Below are 20785 nucleotides of genomic sequence, written 5' to 3'. Positions count from 1 at the left end.
GCTGGTATTGCTAAAAGCACAGTAGCAGCTAAGGCCTCTTTCACACTTCCGTTTTTGACAATCAGTCAAGATCCGCCAATTTTGAAAAAAACCGGATGCGCCATTTTTCTTTGCGGATCCGTTTTTTTCCCCATTGACTTTCATTATTGGCGGATCCTGACTGATTGCCGTCCGTTGCATCCGTTTTTTTGAGGATCCGCCAGAATCTTAGTGTCCGTCAACATCCTCAAAGATTTCCAAACGGAGCTTGTAACTTTTTTTTTGCCGGCGGATCCTCCAGACTCTGAATTAACCCTAAAATCTCTCTCTCTCTCTCTCCCTCCCTCCCTCCCTCCCTCCCTCTCTCTCTCTCTCTCTCCCCGGCCAGCGATTCCTTTAAATTTCCTCATTTTCAGGATCCGTCTACAAACGGATCCTGTGCCATCCGTTCACATCAGTTGAGAACGGATCCGCTTCTCTGCCTTATTGGCGGATTGTAACTGATGCAAATAACTGAAGTGTGAAAGAGGCCTAAGGCAGGAGGTGTTGAGCCTGCATCATCATCTGGCACAAGAAGGCCTTTAAGGTTCCCTTTTCTGGGAGTAGGTAAACCGCTCTTAAACCCAGAGCTGTTGTGAGTTCATTTTCTGGTCTACCAGTTGTGAGTTCTCCTTCCAGGCTCCCTCTGGTGGTGACAGGAGGTAGTGAGGCTGATTTAATCAGTAGAGATCTGCCACCTGATAATGAGGATGACGATTGGACCTCAGGAGTTTCAGATTGGATTTAAGACAGCCGACGCCCTACTCTGGTGCTGGTGATTCCTTCTGCTTGTCAGGTCTTGGTTCTTAGCTCTGTTCCAGTCAGCTCAAGCTAAGTTTTTCTGCTAATGTTCACACTTGATTTTGTTGTTCTATTCAGTTTTTTGTGTGGTCAGCCAGCCCTGGTTGGGGCTGTGCTGAATTTGCACTCTTATTTATCTGTATTTGCCAATTAGCTTTTTGTCCCTTATTAGATTGGCCTCTTTTTGCTCTGTCTCAGAATATTTCAGAGTGCTGATATAGTGGGAGAAGTCTAGTGACTTCAGGGTTAATTTTGAAGTGTTGGACATTATTTTGTAGGGTTTTGGACAGATTGCAGACAGTGTCTTTCCTCTTCTCTCCTTTCTAGTTAGTTTGGGCCCCATCATTTGCTCAGCCTATTTTCCTGCCTGTGTTTGTATTTTCATCTAGTTTCACCGTCAATACATGCGTGGGGGCTGTCTATTGCCTTGGGTCTGCTCTGGGGCAGTTAGTTTTCCCCTTTTCTTGCTTTAGGCTTATTTAGTCCTCCGGCCGTGACGAGGCGTCTAGGTTCATCATAGGTACGCTTCACGGCTGCTGCTAGTTGTTTGGTTAGCATCAGGGATCTGCAATCTGCATAGTTACCAACCTCTCTGGTTTTTCTGGGCTTAGATTGTTTAGGTTTTTTCCTCCTCGGGGAGCCATTCATAACACGGAGCATCAGGACCAGGTTTTGGCTTACATTGCTGAAACAGCCTCCAGCTCTATTGCCTCCTCTTCTGAAGTTACAAAAACTGCAAGCACAGAGTCGTCAGTGCAGGCTTCTGGTCAGGAACCACCCCTTTCCTTGTCTCCTTCACCCCCACTAAAAGTGAAGGATGCGGCAGCCCACACTTCAGATTACTCAATGGAGCTCTTTTCACAGGTCATGCCTGTGTTATCAAGTGAAATTCTGAATTCCCTAGTCCAACATGAATCGCAGATGGAGTGTACTGATGCACAGTCACTGCTAGATGATTCTGCTGGTACATTGACCCACAGCACTACATTCCCCTCGCACTCTACAGAGCCAGAATGTGACACTGATGAAGCTCAGGTGCCCCTTCCCGCATACTATACCACCTTACACGGTGACACAGAGGAAGGTGCAGATGAAAGTGCCGGTTCCCTGAGCGGGTAGGGGGGTCCTACTCGTGGGTGATGGCAGTGGCACAGGGCCCTTCATAGTACACAAAAGTGTCTCTGCCGGTGGGAGGGCCCACTCACCTTCAGACATACCGTCGTACTACGAGGGGCCCTGTGCCAGTGTCGTCGCCCACGAGTGGGCCCCCCATGCTTGCTCAGGGCCACAGCACTTGCAATACTTACCTCTCCCTGCTCCACCGCCGTGACGTCTTCTGCCTTTCCTGACAGTGACATTCAGGTTACAGAGCGCGATGACATCACGTCTGTATGCCATCTACCGAAACAGTACAAGTGCAGAGAGCTTTAAAATGGCAATGCTGGGGAGTCCAGAGTAGAGCAGTGCCCAGCAAGGAGAGGTATTTAATTTTTTTAAATGTTGGGAGCATTTTTTGGGGAGCAATATTCACTGGAGAATGATATATGGGGCCCATCATACACTGGAGCATCATCCATTTGGCCCATCATATACTGGAGCATTCCAAATGGGGGACATCAGACACTGGAGCAGCATTTATGGGGCCCATTATACAATGGATGATCAGAAATGGGGCCCAATATTTATGGAGCATAATTTGGGCCCATAACACACTGGAGCATCGTCCATGGGGACCAACATATACTGGAGCATTCCAAATGGGGGACATCAGACACTGGAGCAGCAATTACGGGGCCCATTATTCACTGGAGCATTAGAAATGGGGCCCATTATATATGGACTCTATGGAGCATTATTTGGGCCCATAAGACAGTGGAGCATCATCCATGGGGACCAACATATAGCATATAGCAACATGTAGAATTTTGTGGAGCTCATCATATACTGTATGGAACATTATATGGGACCAATTATTCTGTATGGAGAAATATACAGGGCTCATTATTCTGTATGGCGCACTAGGTGGTGGCCATAATACTGTATGGAGTAATATACTGTCCGTTTTTTGAGCTATTGTAAACTTTAAAATAGATATCAGTCATGTCATGTAAGCAGTGAAGTATTTTTCATTGTACTATACCTATATTTCTGTGCCGTATCGGAGCATTATGAATTGTGGTATGTGTTAAAAGGGCGCACTGACACTCTTTGTCCCAGAGCACACGAAAACCTGGCGCCAGCCCTACCCCCCCACAACTTTAGCCAAATAACCCCCAGTTTTCAATGAGAAACTATTATAAAGTAAATTAAGGTTGCCAAGCTTAAGTAATAAGAATTGATGTAGTTGGCATTGAAATGGGCACTGTAGGTGTGTTTACTGTCCTCCACTCCCTGCAGACTTTGCTTCCCCATTGACTTGCATTGGGTTTCGTGTTTCAGTCGGACCCCGACTTTTCCCTATATTCGGACGATTTCGTTCGACCTGACTTTTAAGAAAGTCGGGTTTCATGAAACCCGATTCCACCCGAAAAAAGGAAAAGTCGCTCATTTCTAATTCCCACCCAAACTTGTCTTTCTCCTTCGCCACCATATTAGCAGGTAAAATGCTACTTTTGCTACAAATTGTTTAAGGGTGTTTATGATGCCCATATTAACAATTTTTAGAGGCCTACCTTGAACATTCTATGATATAACTTTATACCCCCCAGGATTAAATGTTTCTCAGCCCATGCACTTAATGCGTGGGCATTGCCAGTCTAGGGTACCCACTCCTTAAAAATTGGAAAAATTGTTTTCTTAGGCCTTTCACTTTGTCTCTTCAAAGGGGTATTGGAATGCCTCCTTCTAATTTTTGGCATCCCTTGCACTTAGTGTATACCCTTTACCAGTGTAGATGAGATACTCCTTAGTAATGGAATAAAATTAATTTCTCAGCTTCCACCTTCTACTCGTAGTTGAGGGAACGTTTTAGGAAACCAAAAGAGCCAGTTGGTTCTATTAGTAATATATGATCCAGTGCCTTGTTTTGGGCTGTCAGGTGGTCATCACATAGGGAGATCTCAAATTGCATAGGGGATTTTACAACTCGGACAGGAGTCATTGCACAGTAAGTACAGAAGATTCTGGTCTCCTCCGTAACAGGCTGAGTAGATATGAAGCGCTCTACTATATTCCCCAGCAGGGTTCATAAAATAGCAGTTCTTGATACTGCTACGTTAAGCGAATCACTTTTTTTAGGGTTAATTTAAATAGATTCTATTCTGTTATAATAATAATAATAAGCTTTATTTCTATAGCGCGGACATATTCTGCAGCACTTTACATTTCAGAGGGGACATGTACAGGCGATAGACATTACAGCACAACAATAATCACATAGATCATAACAGATACCAAGAGGAATGAGGGCCCTGCTCGCAAGCTTACAATCTATGAAGAAAAAAGGTAGACACGAAAGGTGGATGGTAACAATTGCCCTGATTGTATGGACCAGCTATAATGTTAAGTGTGTAACAGTTGTAACGAATGGAAGCAGAGGCAGAGATGGTGAAGATTACATTCGTTTTTATTTTTTAAGTGGAACCTGGGGACCATGGTCCGGGGGGCTCCGATGGGGGCATGACTAGTGAGCCCCGGGCACCCGTAGTAAAGCCCCTCAGGCAGGGCCAGAATGGAATACCCGGAGGACACAGGTGCTACCTCCAGTTATACCCCGAACACGTGGCAGCTGTCCCAGCGGGACCAAAAGGGATAACAAAAGTTACAGCAGAGTCCGTAATGCGCTGGGTCCTGGATCCGGTTAGTTGATAAGGAGTCGGTTCCAGTGACCTTCACACAGTCCTTGGACTCAGATGGCTGTAGGCAGAACGGGATGGCTTAGGCCCAGATGGTTGCTGATATAACCAGGTAACACAGGATACTGATATGCTGTGGATACAGAACAGAGACTGCAGATGCAGTGCAGACAGGTTAGCATGAGAACCGGATGTAGCAATGATAGATACTCGTTGCTACGGCGCTCTCCCTATGGAGGAGAGGCCAGAAATAGCAGCCAGTGCGCTGCCATTGGTTGATTGCATTTTTTGAATAATGCATGCCGCCCCTTTAAGAAGGCAAGAGAGCGGACGGGCGTGCCCTAATAGCCTTAGTTACAGATCTCCTCACAGGACGCAAGGAGGATTAGGCAGGAGGAAGGACAGAATGCTGAGCAGCAGCATGAGAGGCTTGGGGTGAGTGCCCAGAATGGAGAGCAGCAGCAGACCTGGGCGCAGTAACAGGATGGGGACCGGGTATAACAACAGTACAGACACAGAGGGCTAATGGATGCATAAAGCAAGTGGGAACATGATGCGGGGAACCTGGTTATGGTAAAACTTTTGGCTGTGCCACACAGGGATAGATTAGGTTAATGTGTTGAGGCGGTAGGCCAGTCTGAATAAATGTGCTTTCAGGGCACACTTAAAATTGTGGGGATTGGGAATAATCGTATTGACCTGGGAAGAGCATTCCAAAGAATTGGTGCAGCACGTGTAAAGTCTTGGAGACGGAAGTGGGAGGTTCTGATTATTGAGGATGCTAACCTCAGGTCATCAGCAGAATGGAGGGCACGGGTAGGGTGGTATACTGAAACAAGGGAGGAGATGTTGGGTGGTGCTGAGCCATGGAGGGCTTTGTGGGTGAGGGTAATAAGTAGAGATGAGCGACTTTTCCTTTTTTTCGGTCGAGTCGGGTTTCATGAAACCCGACCTTCTCAAAAGTCGGGTCGAACGAAATCGGCCTACTATAGGGAAAAGTCGGAGGCCGACTGAAACACGAAACCCAATGCAAGTCAATGGGGAAGCAAAGTCGTCAGGAAGTGGAGGATAGTAAACACACCTACAGTGCCCATTTCAATGCCAAAAACATCAATTCTTTTTACTGAAGCTTGTCAACTTTAATTTACTCCTTAATAATAGTTACGCATTGAAAACTGGGGGTTATTTGGCTAAAGTTGTGTGGGGGTGGGGCTGGCTCCAGGTTTTCGTGTGCCCTGGGCCAAAGAGTGTCAGTGCGCCCCTTTAACACATACCACAACTCATGATGCTCCGATACGGCACAGAAATATAGGTATAGTACAATGACAAATACTTCACTGCTTACATGACGTGACTGATCTATTTTAAATTGTACAATAGCTCAAGAACAGGACAGTATATTACTCCATACAGTGTTATGGCCACCACATTGTGCGCCATACAGAATAATTAGCCCCATATATTTCTCCATACAGAATAATTGGTCACATATAATGTTCCATAAAGTATATGATGAGCTCAACATAATGCTACAGCATATGATGGTCCCTATGGATGATGCTCCAGTGTTTGATTGGCCCTAATAATGCTCCATATATAATGGGCCCCATTTCTAATGCTCCACTATATAATGTGCCCCATAGATGCTGCTCCAGTGTCTGATCTGCCCCATTTCTAATGCTCCAGTATATGATGGGCCTCATGGATGATGCTCCAAATAATGCTCCATATATAATGAGCCCCATTTCTAATGCTCCAGTGTATAATGGGCCCCATAAATGCTGCTCCAGTGTCTGATGTCCCCCATTTGGAATGCTCCAGTATATGATGGGCCCCATTTTAAATTAACCCAGGCATGGCATGTGAAAAGATCTCCATGGAGTAATCTGAAGTGTGTGCTGCCGCATCCTTCACTTTTGGTGTGGGTGAAGGACACAAGGAAAGGGGTTGCTCCTGACCAGAAGCCTGCACTTACGACTCAGTGCTTGCATTTTTTTAAGCTTCAGAAGAGGAGGCGATAGAGCTGGAGGCTGTTTCAGCAATGTAAGCCAAAAACAGTTAATGATGCTCTGGCTTTAAAAGCAGTCTACCTACTCCCAGAAATGGAGCCTTACAGGCCTTCCAGAGCTACACCATGGCGCAGGCTCAACACCTCCTGCCTTAGCTGCTGTTGTGTTTTTGGCACTACCAGCAGATGCACCACCACCACCCTCAGTACCAGGTGCCCCCCCCGCGCCCACATCCGCGTCCTCTTCCACCATACTTCCACATGTTTTTGAAAATGGACCCAAAATACCAGCAGATATATGGTACTGTATCAGAAGCGTACAGCTCTATACAGTCTATGGATAACAGTAAATCTCTGTATATATTTCATGAGTCATACACAGATGCTCACAGGCTCAGTATGGATTACCTAATGAAATAAAAAGTTGAAAAAGGGTACAGTATCACCAGATACAAGGTATATATAGCATAGGGTAAACATTCCGAATCTCCGTATACATTTCAAGAGGCAGACACAAATGCTCTCAGGCCCAGTATGGATTACACAAGAATATGAAAAGCTGTAAATGGGTAATGTAACTCAAGCGTACAGCTGTATACAGTGTTGGGGTAATCTTAAAGCTCCAAATATATTGCCGGAGTAACAGACAGACTTTCACAGGCTCTTTATGGATTACACCAGAATCTAAATAGCTAAAATGGTTACTGTATAAGAAGCGTACAGCTGTATACAGTGTTGGCCAAATTTGAAATCTCTGTATATATTTCCGGAGTCACCCTCAGACGCTCACTCAGTCTGAGTTTGACCATAATAAAAAATGTTGTAAAAAAGGTACTGGATAACAAGATAGCAAGTATATATATTATAGGGTACAATTGAAATCTCCGTATACATAGTCCCATAGTCACGCTCAGATGCTTACTCAGTATGGATTTAACCGTAATACTAAATGTCGAACAAAGGTACTGTATAACAAGATACAAGCTGTATCGAGTATAGGGTAAAAATTGGTATCTCCGATTCACTATATATATAGAAGGCATAAACCACACACGCTCACTCACTATGGATGATACCGTAATACAAAACTTTGAACAAACGTACTGTATCAGCATATACCAGGTGTATCCAGTCTAGGGGTCATTGTAAATTTCCGTCTATACTTCCGGAGTCAGACACAGACACTCACAGGCTCACTATGTATTACACCAGAATATAAAAAGTAGAAAAAGAGAAAGGTAGTCGAAGCGTACAACAGTATACAGTACTGTGGTACTTTTAAATCTTTGTATATATTTCAATCTCAGTAAGCCAGTCCAGACTCTCCACTACTGGAAACTACATGGATACAAGTACAGACGGAAAGTCGAGTGTTAGGAGAAATTTGGGAACTACTCATTGCAGGAAAACCTCCCGGTAGATGTTGTAGAGGCGATGCAGACCCTCAATTACTGTTTCTGTGTAGACAGCGAAAATGGTTCTCTGTGAAGAAAGGATTGCTTTATCACAGTAGCATGGATCACATCACCGTTACTCGTCTCCATCAAATTGTGATCACAGGGAGAGATGTAGACATGGTCAGAGAGCCCCTCATAGTATGCTGGTGTGTCTGACGGCGAGTGGGCCCCCCCACCATCAGAGACACTGTACTGCACTAAGAGGGGCCCTGTACCAGTGTAGTTGGTCATCAGTGGGCCCATTCACCTGTTCAAAGCAACGGCACTTGCCCGGGTGCACCATGTGTTGACCCCAGCCCTTGGGGGTGGGTGGGCAGCCCAGTTAGGGAGGTTTAAAAAATGTCATATGTTGATGTGTTGGCTGGATATTCAGCTGCACCAAAGGGTGGAATTGGGCAAGTCCGAGGAAGAGGAGGACAAAAGCGAGGCAGTTTTCTGGCAACATATGTGTCATCAGGGGAAGGTGGGACAAAATCCTTTGAAACCCAGGCATGGTTCATTCTAATGAAGGTTAGATCATCAACATTTTGGGTCAATAGATGGGTCCTTTTTTCTGTCAGGATTGATCCAGCAGCACTGAAGACTCTTTCAGATAAAACACTAGTAGCAGGGCAAGCAAGCTCCTGTAAGCCATATTGTGCCAATTCAGGCCAGGCATCCAGTTTAGAGGCCCAATAGTCAAAGGGGAATGACCTGTGAGGGAGAACATCGATAAGGGAGGAGAAGTAGTTTGTAACCATAGTTGACAACTGCTGTCTCCTGTCACTTTTAATCGATGCAGTATTAGCAGTCGTGTGAGCGGTACTTGAGAAATCATTCCACAACATGGTCATTAAACCCCTGTCTCCAATGACACTTCGACTGTGTGCACCACGAACATCTCTTCCATTGTGCCCACTACGGCTCGTGGAAGAACCAGCACCGCTGCTATGTGCTGGGAAAGCTTCAAACAAACAGTTTACAAGAGTTGCTTGTTTGTTTGCCAATATTATCTCTAGATTCTCCTGTGGCAAAATGTTGTGTAATTTGCCTTTGTAGCGTGGATCGAGGATGCTGACCAGCCAGTAGTCGTCAGTAGAGTTGAGCGACTTTTGGTTTTTTAGGGTCGCGTTTCGTTTCGTGAAACCCGACTTTTCCAAAAGTCGGGTCGAGCAAGATCGTCCGATTATAGGGAAAAGTCGGGGTCGTCCCGAAACACGAAACCCAATGTAAGTCAATGGGGAATAAAAGTCGGCAGTGAGAGGAGGACAGGAAACACACCTACAGTGCCCATTTGAATGCCAAAAGCATCAATTCTTCTTACTTAAGCTTGTCAACCTTAATTAACTTCATAATACAAGTTACGCACTGAAAAATGGGGGTTATTTGGCTAAAGTTGTGGGGGGGGGAGGGCTGGCTGCAGGTTTTCATGTGCCCTGGGCGAAAGAGCGCCCCTTTAACACATGCCACAACTCATCATGCTCCGATACGGCAGAGAAATAGCGGTATAGTACAATGAAAAATACTTCACTTTTTACATCTCATGACGAGGCCCATCTATTTCTCCATACAGAATCATTGGTCCCATATAATGTTTGAAACAGTATATGATGAGCTCCACATAATGCTACAGTATATGTTGGTCCCCATGGATGAAGCTCCACTGTCTTATGGGCCCAAATAATGCTCCAAACATAATGGGCCCCATTTCTAATGCTCTAGTGTATAATGGGCCCTGTAAATGCTGCTCCAGTGTCTGATGTCCACCTTTGGAATGTTCCAGTGTATGGTGGGCCCCATCTATCATTCTCCAGAGTATAGTGCTCCCCAAAAATTGCTGTCCCAACGTTGAAAACAATCAAATAAGTCTCCTTGCTAGGGAATCCCTGTACTAGTCTAGACTCCTCGTCGTCCCCATCTTCCATCTCACTGCACAGTATTTCAACTTTGCAAGTGCTGTGATCCTGGGCAAGCAGGGGGGGCCCACTCGCTGGCGACGGCACTGGCACAGGGCCCCTGATAGTACGGTGGTGTGTCTGATGGCGGGTGGGCCGAACCTGCACTTTCATCTGCAGCTTCCTCTTTGTCACCGTGTAAGATGGAACTGTATATGGGAAGGGTAACCTGAGTTTCATCAGGGTCAGATTCAGGCCGGGTAGCGTGCGAGGGTAATGTAGTGGTCTGGGTCAATGTACCAGCAGATTCATCGAGCAGTGGCTGGGCATCAGTGCACTTGTGTCGCCCCCAGGAGTACGGTCGCCACAGTGGCATTACCTTCTTCCTAGGGAGTGTGATGTCATGCTTGGGAGCAACGAAGGATCTCTCTAGCAGGTTAACTGATTGGGCGGCGTTATTCCCACGAGTCATGACCCTCCAAACAGCGTTCATGAAGGCAAAGTGTTTGTTTTACGTGGGCAGTATGGTTGCAAAGCTGAACCTTAAAGGAATGTCCAGAAGGGCACCACCAGGAGTGGAGCCTACGGTTAAATTCGACTCCACCTGGGAAACCTCAACCATGCCAGCTACAGAACAGATGCACACATTGCAAGCTTAATTCCGTTAACGAACGAGACTCCGTCATGCCCCGCGGTCCGAGTCCGGCTTACTAGAGGGACACGTGAGGCTCTGGCACATGAGATTGGCCAATAACTGGTGTGTCATGCCCTTACATGTCCATGGCTGCATGTGCGCTACACTGAAAAGGCCAGCGTTTGTCGCTTACAGGTGCAGATAACCCGCTGAACAACGTTAGTGATGGGGATCACTGATTACAATTATTACCCACGAACAATGATTTCCCAGTAAGTGCAGGTCAACCTCAGTTCCGGAATTAGGCCTAACCGTCATTCCTGAAAAAATGAAAAACTTACGTGTGCAAACCACAGGTGCTGTAGCTTGCTTAACAGCTCGCCAGCCGTTCTCACGCCCAGTATGGATTACACGTGATTGCACAAAGGTGAGAAAGGGTACCGTATCCCCGGATAACATGTATGGATAGCGTACACATTCAAAATATATGTCTCAGGAGGCAGGCTCAGACGGTGTTAGGCCCAGTATGGATTGCACGTGATTGCACAAAGGTTAGAAAGGGTACCGTATCCCCAGATAACATGTATGTATAGCGTACACATTCAAAATATATGTCTCAGGAGGCAGGCTCAGACGGTGTTAGGCCCAGTATGGATTGCACGTGATTGCACAAAGGTTAGAAAGGGTACCGTATCCCCAGATAACATGTATGGATAGCGTACACATTCTAAATATATGTCTCAGGAGGCAGGCTCAGATGGTGTTAGGCCCAGTATGGATTGCACGTGATTGCACAAAGGTTAGAAAGGGTACCGTATCCCCGGATAACATGTATGGATAGCGTACACATTCAAAATATATGTCTCAGGAGGCAGGCTCAGACGGTGTTAGGCCCAGTATGGATTGCACGTGATTGCACAAAGGTTAGAAAGGGTACCGTATCCCCAGATAACATGTATGGATAGCGTACACATTCAAAATATATGTCTCAGGAGGCAGGCTCAGACGGTGTTAGGCCCAGTATGGATTGCACGTGATTGCACAAAGGTTAGAAAGGGTACCGTATCCCCAGATAACATGTATGGATAGCGTACACATTCAAAATATATGTCTCAGGAGGCAGGCTCAGACGGTGTTAGGCCCAGTATGGATTGCACGTGATTGCACAAAGGTTAGAAAGGGTACCGTATCCCCAGATAACATGTATGGATAGCGTACACATTCAAAATATATGTCTCAGGAGGCAGGCTCAGACGGTGTTAGGCCCAGTATGGATTGCACGTGATTGCACAAAGGTTAGAAAGGGTACCGTATCCCCAGATAACATGTATGGATAGCGTACACATTCAAAATATATGTCTCAGGAGGCAGGCTCAGACGGTGTTAGGCCCAGTATGGATTACACGTGATTGCACAAAGGTGAGAAAGGGTACCGTATCCCCGGATAACATGTATGGATAGCGTACACATTCAAAATATATGTCTCAGGAGGCAGGCTCATACGGTGTTAAGCCCAGTATGGATTGCACGTGATTGCACAAAGGTTAGAAAGGGTACCGTATCCCCAGATAACATGTATGGATAGCGTACACATTCAAAATATATGTCTCAGGAGGCAGGCTCAGACGGTGTTAGGCCCAGTATGGATTGCACGTGATTGCACAAAGGTTAGAAAGGGTACAGTATCCCCAGATAACATGTATGGATAGCGTACACATTCAAAATATATGTCTCAGGAGGCAGGCTCAGACGGTGTTAGGCCCAGTATGGATTGCACGTGATTGCACAAAGGTTAGAAAGGGTACAGTATCCTCGGATAACATGTATGGATAGCGTACACATTCAAAATATATGTCTCAGGAGGCAGGCTCAGACGGTGTTAGGCCCAGTATGGATTGCACGTGATTGCACAAAGGTTAGAAAGGGTACCGTATCCCCAGATAACATGTATGGATAGCGTACACATTCAAAATATATGTCTCAGGAGGCAGGCTCAGACGGTGTTAGGCCCAGTATGGATTGCACGTGATTGCACAAAGGTTAGAAAGGGTACCGTATCCCCAGATAACATGTATGGATAGCGTACACATTCAAAATATATGTCTCAGGAGGCAGGCTCAGACGGTGTTAGGCCCAGTATGGATTGCACGTGATTGCACAAAGGTTAGAAAGGGTACCGTATCCCCAGATAACATGTATGGATAGCGTACACATTCAAAATATATGTCTCAGGAGGCAGGCTCAGACGGTGTTAGGCCCAGTATGGATTGCACGTGATTGCACAAAGGTTAGAAAGGGTACCGTATCCCCAGATAACATGTATGGATAGCGTACACATTCAAAATATATGTCTCAGGAGGCAGGCTCAGACGGTGTTAGGCCCAGTATGGATTGCACGTGATTGCACAAATGTTAGAAAGGGTACCGTATCCCCAGATAACATGTATGGATAGCGTACACATTCAAAATATATGTCATAGGAGGCAGGCTCAGACGGTGTTAGGCCCAGTATGAATTGCACGTGATTGCACAAAGGTTAGAAAGGGTACCGTATCCCCAGATAACATGTATGGATAGCGTACACATTCAAAATATATGTCTCAGGAGGCAGGCTCAGACGGTGTTAGGCCCAGTATGGATTGCATGTGATTGCACAAAGGTTAGAAAGGGTACCGTATCCCCAGATAACATGTATGGATAGCGTACACATTCAAAATATATGTCTCAGGAGGCAGGCTCAGACGGTGTTAGGCCCAGTATGGATTGCACGTGATTGCACAAAGGTTAGAAAGGGTACCGTATCCCCATATAACATGTATGGATAGCGTACACATTCAAAATATATGTCTATACATCAGGAGGCAGGCTCAGACGGTGTCAGGCACACTATGGATTTGACGGCCCAGATTACACAGCGGAGGAGCAGGGAGAGGTAAAGATTGCAAATGCTGGGGCCCTGCCCAAGCAAGGGGGGCCCACTCGTGGGCGTCGGTACTGGCACTGGGCCCCTCATAGTACAGCGGTGTGTCTGACGGCGGGTGTGCACCACCACCGTCAGAGACACTTGATTGCACTATGAGGGACCCTGTGCCAGTGCCCGCGCCCAAGAGTCGGCCTACCCACCTGTCCAGGGCAACGGCACTCGCACGGTGTCGTGCGCTAGGTGGTGACCCCGGCCATGGGGGGGAGGCAGAACAGTTAGGGAGTTTTAGAAAGTGGCATATGTTGATGTTGGACATTCAGCTGATGCAAAAGGCGAAATAGGTGAAGTCCCAGGAAGAGGTGGACCAAAGCAAGCCATTTTTCTGTCACCCTATGTGTCATCAGGGGAAGGTGGGACAAAATCCTTGGAAAGCCATGCATGGTTCATTTTAATGAAGGTTAGATCATCCACATTTTGGGTTGACAGACGGGTCCTTTTTTCTGTCAGGATTGATCCAGCTGCACTGAAGACTCTTTCCGATAGCACACTTGCAGCTGGGCAAGCGAGCTCCTGTAAGGCATATTGGGCCAATTCAGGCCAGGTGTCCAGTTTAGCGGCCCAATAGTCAAAGGGGAATGACCTGTGTGGGAGAACATCGATATGGGAGGAAAAGTAGTTTGTAACCATAGTTGACAACTGCTGTCTCCTGTCTCTTTCCATCGATGCAGTATTACCAGTTGTGTGAGCGGTATTTGAAAAATCAGTCCACAACATTGTCATGAAACCCCTGTCTCCAACGCCACTTCTGCTGTGTGCACCACGAACATCTCTGCCAAGCTGCCCCCGGCCCGTACGGCTCGTGTGAGAACCATCACCGCTGCTGTGTGCTGGGAATGCCTCAAGCAACCGATTTACCAGAGTTGCTTGTTTATTAGCCAATATTAGGTCAAGGTTCTCCTGTGGCATGATGTTTTGTAATTTGCCTTTATAGCGTGGATCCAGGATGCTGGCCAACCAGTAGTCGTCATCGTTCATCATTTTGGCAATGCGGGGGGTCCCTTTTTAGGATCTGCAAGGCATAATCTGACATGTGGGCCAATGTTCCCGGTGTCAATGATGCACTGCGAGTGCTGGTTGGAGGAGCACTTTCTGGCAAATCCACATCCCTCCAGTCACGCACAAACCCTGTACCAGACCTTGCCACGCCAACATTTTCACTTGCCCCACGAGATGCATCCTCCTCCCCTAAGTAATCATCCCCATCATCATCCTCCTCCTCCTCTTCTTCCTCCACCTCGTCCAGGAGAGGTCCCTGAGCAGACAATGGCTGAATGTCATCAAGGATTCCCTCCTCCTCTTCCTCCTCATCAACATTGGCTGCAGACGCCTGCTCCTTAAGGTGCGTCAAAGTTTGCATGAGCAGACGCATAAGTGGGATGCTCATGCTTAGGATGGCGTCGTCTGCGCTTACCAGCAGTGTGCATTCCTCAAAACACTGAAGGACTTTACAGAGGTCTTTCAGCTTCGACCACTGCACACCTGTCAACTCCATGTCTGCTCTCAAAGTGCCTGGCCGTGTATCCTCCCACAAATGCATTATGGCCTGCCTCTGCTCGCACAGCCGCTCCACCATGTGCAGGGTGGAGTTCCACCTTGTTGCAATGTCGATAATGAGGCGGTGGTTGGGAAGGTGGAGCAATCGCTGCAGCTTCAGCATACGAACGGAGTGTACAGGCGACCGGCGGATGTGCGCGCACAGTCTTCGCACCTTCTGGAGCAGGGCTGTTAACTCCGGATAATTTTTGAGGAAGCACTGCACCACCAGGTTCAAGGTGTGAGCCAAGCAAGGTATGTGGCTGAGTTTTGAAAGGGCTATGGCTGCCACAAAATTACGGCCGTTATCACTAACTACCTTGCCTGCCTCAAGATGTACACTGCCCAGCCATGACTCAGTTTGTCGCTTCAAATACTCGGCCAGCACCTCGGCGGTGTGTCTGTTGCCCAAACACATCATCTGCAACACAGCCTGCTGACGCTTTCCACTAGCTGCTCGATAGGGGGACACATCGTGTGCAACAGTGGCAGCTGCAGATGGAGTGCTCGTACGACTGCGCTCTGTGGACGAGCTTTCGCTTCTGGAGGAGGAGGAGGAGGGTCGAACACCTACAGCCAACTGTTTCCTATACCGTGGGCTAGGCAGCACTGTCCCACCACCGCTGTCCCCTGTGGACCCTGCATCCACCACATTAACCCAGTGCGCAGTGATGGACACGTAACGGCCCTGGCCATGCCGACTGGACCATGCATCAGTTGTGAGGTGCACCTTTCTGCTCACTGACTGCTTGAGTGCATGGACAATGCGGTCTTTCACATGATGGTGGAGGGCTGGGATGGCTTTGCGAGAGAAGAAGTGGCGACTGGGTAGGTCATAGCGTGGTACTGCATAGGCCATGAGTTCGCGGAAAGCTGTGCTTTCCACCAACCGAAAGGGCATCATCTCAAACGAGATTAGTTTGGCAATGTGGGCGTTCAAACCCAGTGTACGCGGATGAGAGACTGAGTACTTTCTTGACCTACTCATAGTGTCTGGGAGGGTGAGCTGGACTTGAGAGCTGCATATGGTGGAAGTAGCGGTGGACAGGGCGGACTGAGAGAGGGTTGTTGATGGTGATGGAGTTGGTGTTCTTTCTGATGGCCTAGAATCAGTCTTTCGTTGATATAACAGTGGGATTCCCTGACTGCTGTGGCCTTGCAACGACACCTCAACATTTGCTGCTGTGCTAACCGGTGGGCTTACAGTGGGGGAAACAATGTAGCGTTGCTGACTACCTTCGTTGTGATCAGTTGCACATGTGGCACTTGAGGTTTGGTGTTGTGTCCACGCTTGCAAGTGCATGCTGGTTAAATGTCTAAGCATGCAACTGGTATTCAAATTTTTCAGATTTTTCCCTCGGCTAAAGGTCTTTGCGCACTTCTTACAGATAACCTTGGCCTGATCATGAGGATTTTGTTCAAAAAAGTGCCACACTGCACTCTTCCTACTTTGGCAGACATTTTGCGGCCTAGCACGCTGTGATCTTTTGACCCTCTGGACAAGCTGTCCAGCAACTCTTTTGATGCTTGGAACCTGTCTTTGGAGTGCTACGGGCCTTCCAGATAACAGCTGTTGCGATGTCGATGTCTGCTGTGGATGCTCCTCATCTGAGCTATTGGAAGCAGCACCCTCTTCCCCCAATGGATGCCAATCTGGGTCAACAACTGGGTCATCCATCACCTCCTCTTCAATGTCATGTGCACCTTCCTCTGTGTCACCGTGTATGGTGGTATAGTGTGCGGGAAGGGGCACCTGAGTCTCATCAGGGTCAGAATCTGGCTCTGTACACTGCGAGGACAATGTAGTGCTCTGAGTGAATGTACCAGCAGAATCATCCATCAGCGGCTGTGCATCAGTGCACTCCATGTCAGATTCATCTTGGCCTGGGTAATTCACCATTTGACTTGATAATCCAGGCATGGTATGTGAAAACAGCTCCATGGAGTAATCAGTAGTATGGCCTGCGTCATCCTTCAATCTTGGTTGGGGTGAAGGACACAAGGAAAGGTGTGGTTCATGAACATGAGCCTCCAATGACGACTCAGTGCTTTTACTTTTTACAACTGAAGAAGAGGAGGCGATAGAGCTGGAGGCTGAGTCAGCAATGTAAGACAAAACTTTTTCCTGATGCTCTGGCTTTAAAAGCGGTTTGCCAACTCCTAGAAAACTAAGCGTTCGAGGCCTTATGTAGCCAGACGATGACGCAGGCTCAACACCTCCTGCATTCGGTCCTATTTTGCTCTTGCCACTACCATCAGATCCACCACCAACACCATCATTACCAGCTGCCAACCCCCGCCCAATTCCACGGCCTCTTCCACCAGCCTTCCTCATTTTTGGTAGAAATGTAGACAAAATCCAACAAACTATATAGTAATGTAAAACAAGGTACAAGGTGTCTATAGCACAGGGGAGATTTTGAATTTCTGCAGACACTTGTGGACACTGGACACTTTTGGATTGTGTGAGGCCCAATGAATATCTGAGCGCTATGTGACAGGCTCGATGGCACAGCTGTGACAAAAGTGACTAGAGGATAAGGGAGATTTTGAATCTCTGCACACACTTTTGGACACTGGACACTTTTGGATTGTGTGAGGCCCAATGAATATCTGAGCGCTATGTGACAGGCTCGATGGCACAGCTGTGACAAAAGTGACTAGAGGATAAGGGAGATTTTGAATCTCTGCACACACTTTTGGACACTGAACACTTTTGGATTGTGTGAGGCCCAATGAATATCTGAGCGCTATGTGACAGGCTCGATGGCACAGCTGTGACAAAAGTGACTAGAGGATAAGGGAGATTTTGAATCTCTGCACACACTTTTGGACACTGGACACTTTTGGATTGTGTGAGGCCCAATGAATATCTGAGCGCTATGTGACAGGCTCGATGGCACAGCTGTGACAAAAGTGACTAGAGGATAAGGGAGATTTTGAATCTCTGCACACACTTTTGGACACTGGACACTTTTGGATTGTGTGAGGCCCAATGAATATCTGAGCGCTATGTGACAGGCTCGATGGCACAGCTGTGACAAAAGTGACTAGAGGATAAGGGAGATTTTGAATCTCTGCACACACTTTTGGACACTGGACACTTTTGGATTGTGTGAGGCCCAATGAATATCTGAGCGCTATGTGACAGGCTCGATGGCACAGCTGTGACCAAAGTGACTAGAGGATAAGGGAGATTTTGAATCTCTGCACACACTTTTGGACACTGGACACTTTTGGATTGTGTGAGGCCCAATGAATATCTGAGCGCTATGTGACAGGCTCGATGGCACAGCTGTGACAAAAGTGACTAGAGGATAAGGGAGATTTTGAATCTCTGCACACACTTTTGGACACTGGACACTTTTGGATTGTGTGAGGCCCAATGAATATCTGAGCGCTATGTGACAGGCTCGATGGCACAGCTGTGACAAAAGTGACTAGAGGATAAGGGAGATTTTGAATCTCTGCACACACTTTTGGACACTGGACACTTTTGGATTGTGTGAGGCCCAATGAATATCTGAGCGCTATGTGACAGGCTCGATGGCACAGCTGTGACAAAAGTGGCTAGAGGATAAGGGAGATTTTGAATCTCTGCACACACTTTTGGACACTGGACACTTTTGGATTGTGTGAGGCCCAATGAATATCTGAGCGCTATGTGACAAGCTCGATGGCACAGCTGTGACAAAAGTGACTAGAGGATAAGGGAGATTTTGAATCTCTGCACACACTTTTGGACACTGGACACTTTTGGATTGTGTGAGGCCCAATGAATATCTGAGCGCTATGTGACAGGCTCGATGGCACAGCTGTGACAAAAGTGACTAGAGGATAAGGGAGATTTTGAATCTCTGCACACACTTTTGGACACTGGACACTTTTGGATTGTGTGAGGCCCAATGAATATCTGAGCGCTATGTGACAGGCTCGATGGCACAGCTGTGACAAAAGTGACTAGAGGATAAGGGAGATTTTGAATCTCTGCACACACTTTTGGACACTGGACACTTTTGGATTGTGTGAGGCCCAATGAATATCTGAGCGCTATGTGACAGGCTCGATGGCACAGCTGTGACAAAAGTGACTAGAGCATAAGGGAGATTGGATTGCTTTTAAAAAAGCAGTTTACAGAGCAGTGGGTAAACAGCAATGCCAACCTGTCAGGAAGCCTTAAAAGGCAGCCCAACAACCAACACCACTGATACACCACAATATAGCCTCCCCTTGCACTGCACACACAGTGACTGGTGTGTTGTGCAGGCCAAATTGCTAGCAGCAGAAGCAGTTTTTTTTTCTTCTCAGCAGGACAAAAAAAAAAATTGGGATTGCTTTTAAAAATGCAGTTTGCGGAGCAGTGGGTAAACAGCAATGCAGGAATGTCAGGAAGCCTTAGAAGGCAGCCCAACAACCAACACCACTGATACACCACTATATAGCCTCCCCTTGCACTGCACACACAGTGACTGGTGTGTTGTGCAGGCCAAATCGCTAGCAGCAGAAGCAGTTTTTTTGTCTTCTTCCCTGCCTAACGCTCTCCCTACAGAATCAGCAGCAACCTCTCCCTATACTGAGATCGGCAGAAGTAAGATGGCGGTCGGCGTGCACGCCCTTTTATACCCCCTGTGACGCCCACCAAAGCAAGCCAACCACTTGCATGCCCTTCTGAAAGATGGTGGTGACCCGTGCCTATGTCATCACGTTGCCCACAGTGTCCGTGGATCCTGATTGGCTGAAAAAGAGCGCAAAACAAACTTTTGAAACGCGACTTTGGCGCGTAAGTCGCCGACCTCGTGGCCGACCTCATCCTAGGGTCGGGTTTCGTTTCATGAAACCCGACTTTGCCAAAAGTCGGAGACTTTTGAAATTTTTCGACCCGTTTCGCTCAACTCTAGTCATCAGCCCTCATCATTTTGGCAATGTGGGGGTCCCTTTTTAGGATCCGCAAGGCATAATCGCACATGTGGGCCAATGTTCCAGGTGTCAATGATGCACTGCCAGTGGTGGGTGGAGGAGCACTTTCTGGCAAATCCACATCCCTACAGTCACGCACAAACACTGTACCTGACCTTGGAATGCCAACATTTTCTCTTGCCCCCTGAGAAGCACCTTCCTGCCCAAAATAATCATCTCCCTCATCCTCCTCCTCTTCTTCCTCCACCTCGTCCAGGACAGTTCCCTGACCAGACAATGGCTGACTGTCATCAAGGCTTCCCTCCTCCTCCGCTGCAGATGCCTGATCCTTAATGTGCATCAAACTTTGCATGAGCAGACGCATAAGTGGGATGCTCATGCTTATGATGGCGTCGTCAGCGCTTACCAGCCGTGTACATTCCTCAAAACACTGAAGGACTTTACAGAGGTCTTTCAGCTTTGACCACTGCACACCAGACAATTCCATGTCTTCCCTCAATCTGCCTGCCCGTGTATCCTCCCAAAAATGCATTACAGTGCCTGCCTCTGTTCGCACAGCCTCTCAACCATGTGCAGAGTGGAGTTCCACCTTGTTGCAACGTCTATGATTAGGCAGTGCTTTGGGAGGTGGAGCAATCTCTGGAGCTTCTGCATACGAGTGGGGTGGACGTTTGAGCGACGGATGTGCGAGCACAGTCTTCGCACTTTATGTAGCAGGGATGTTAACTCCGGATAATTATTAAGGAAGCACTGCAGCACCAGGTTC

Source organism: Dendrobates tinctorius, unplaced genomic scaffold (assembly GCF_039654945.1).
Source record: "Dendrobates tinctorius isolate UK_male_01 unplaced genomic scaffold, ASM3965494v1 ptg000021l, whole genome shotgun sequence".
NCBI classification, from domain to species: domain Eukaryota; kingdom Metazoa; phylum Chordata; class Amphibia; order Anura; family Dendrobatidae; genus Dendrobates; species Dendrobates tinctorius.
This window is presented reverse-complemented; position numbering follows the sequence as displayed.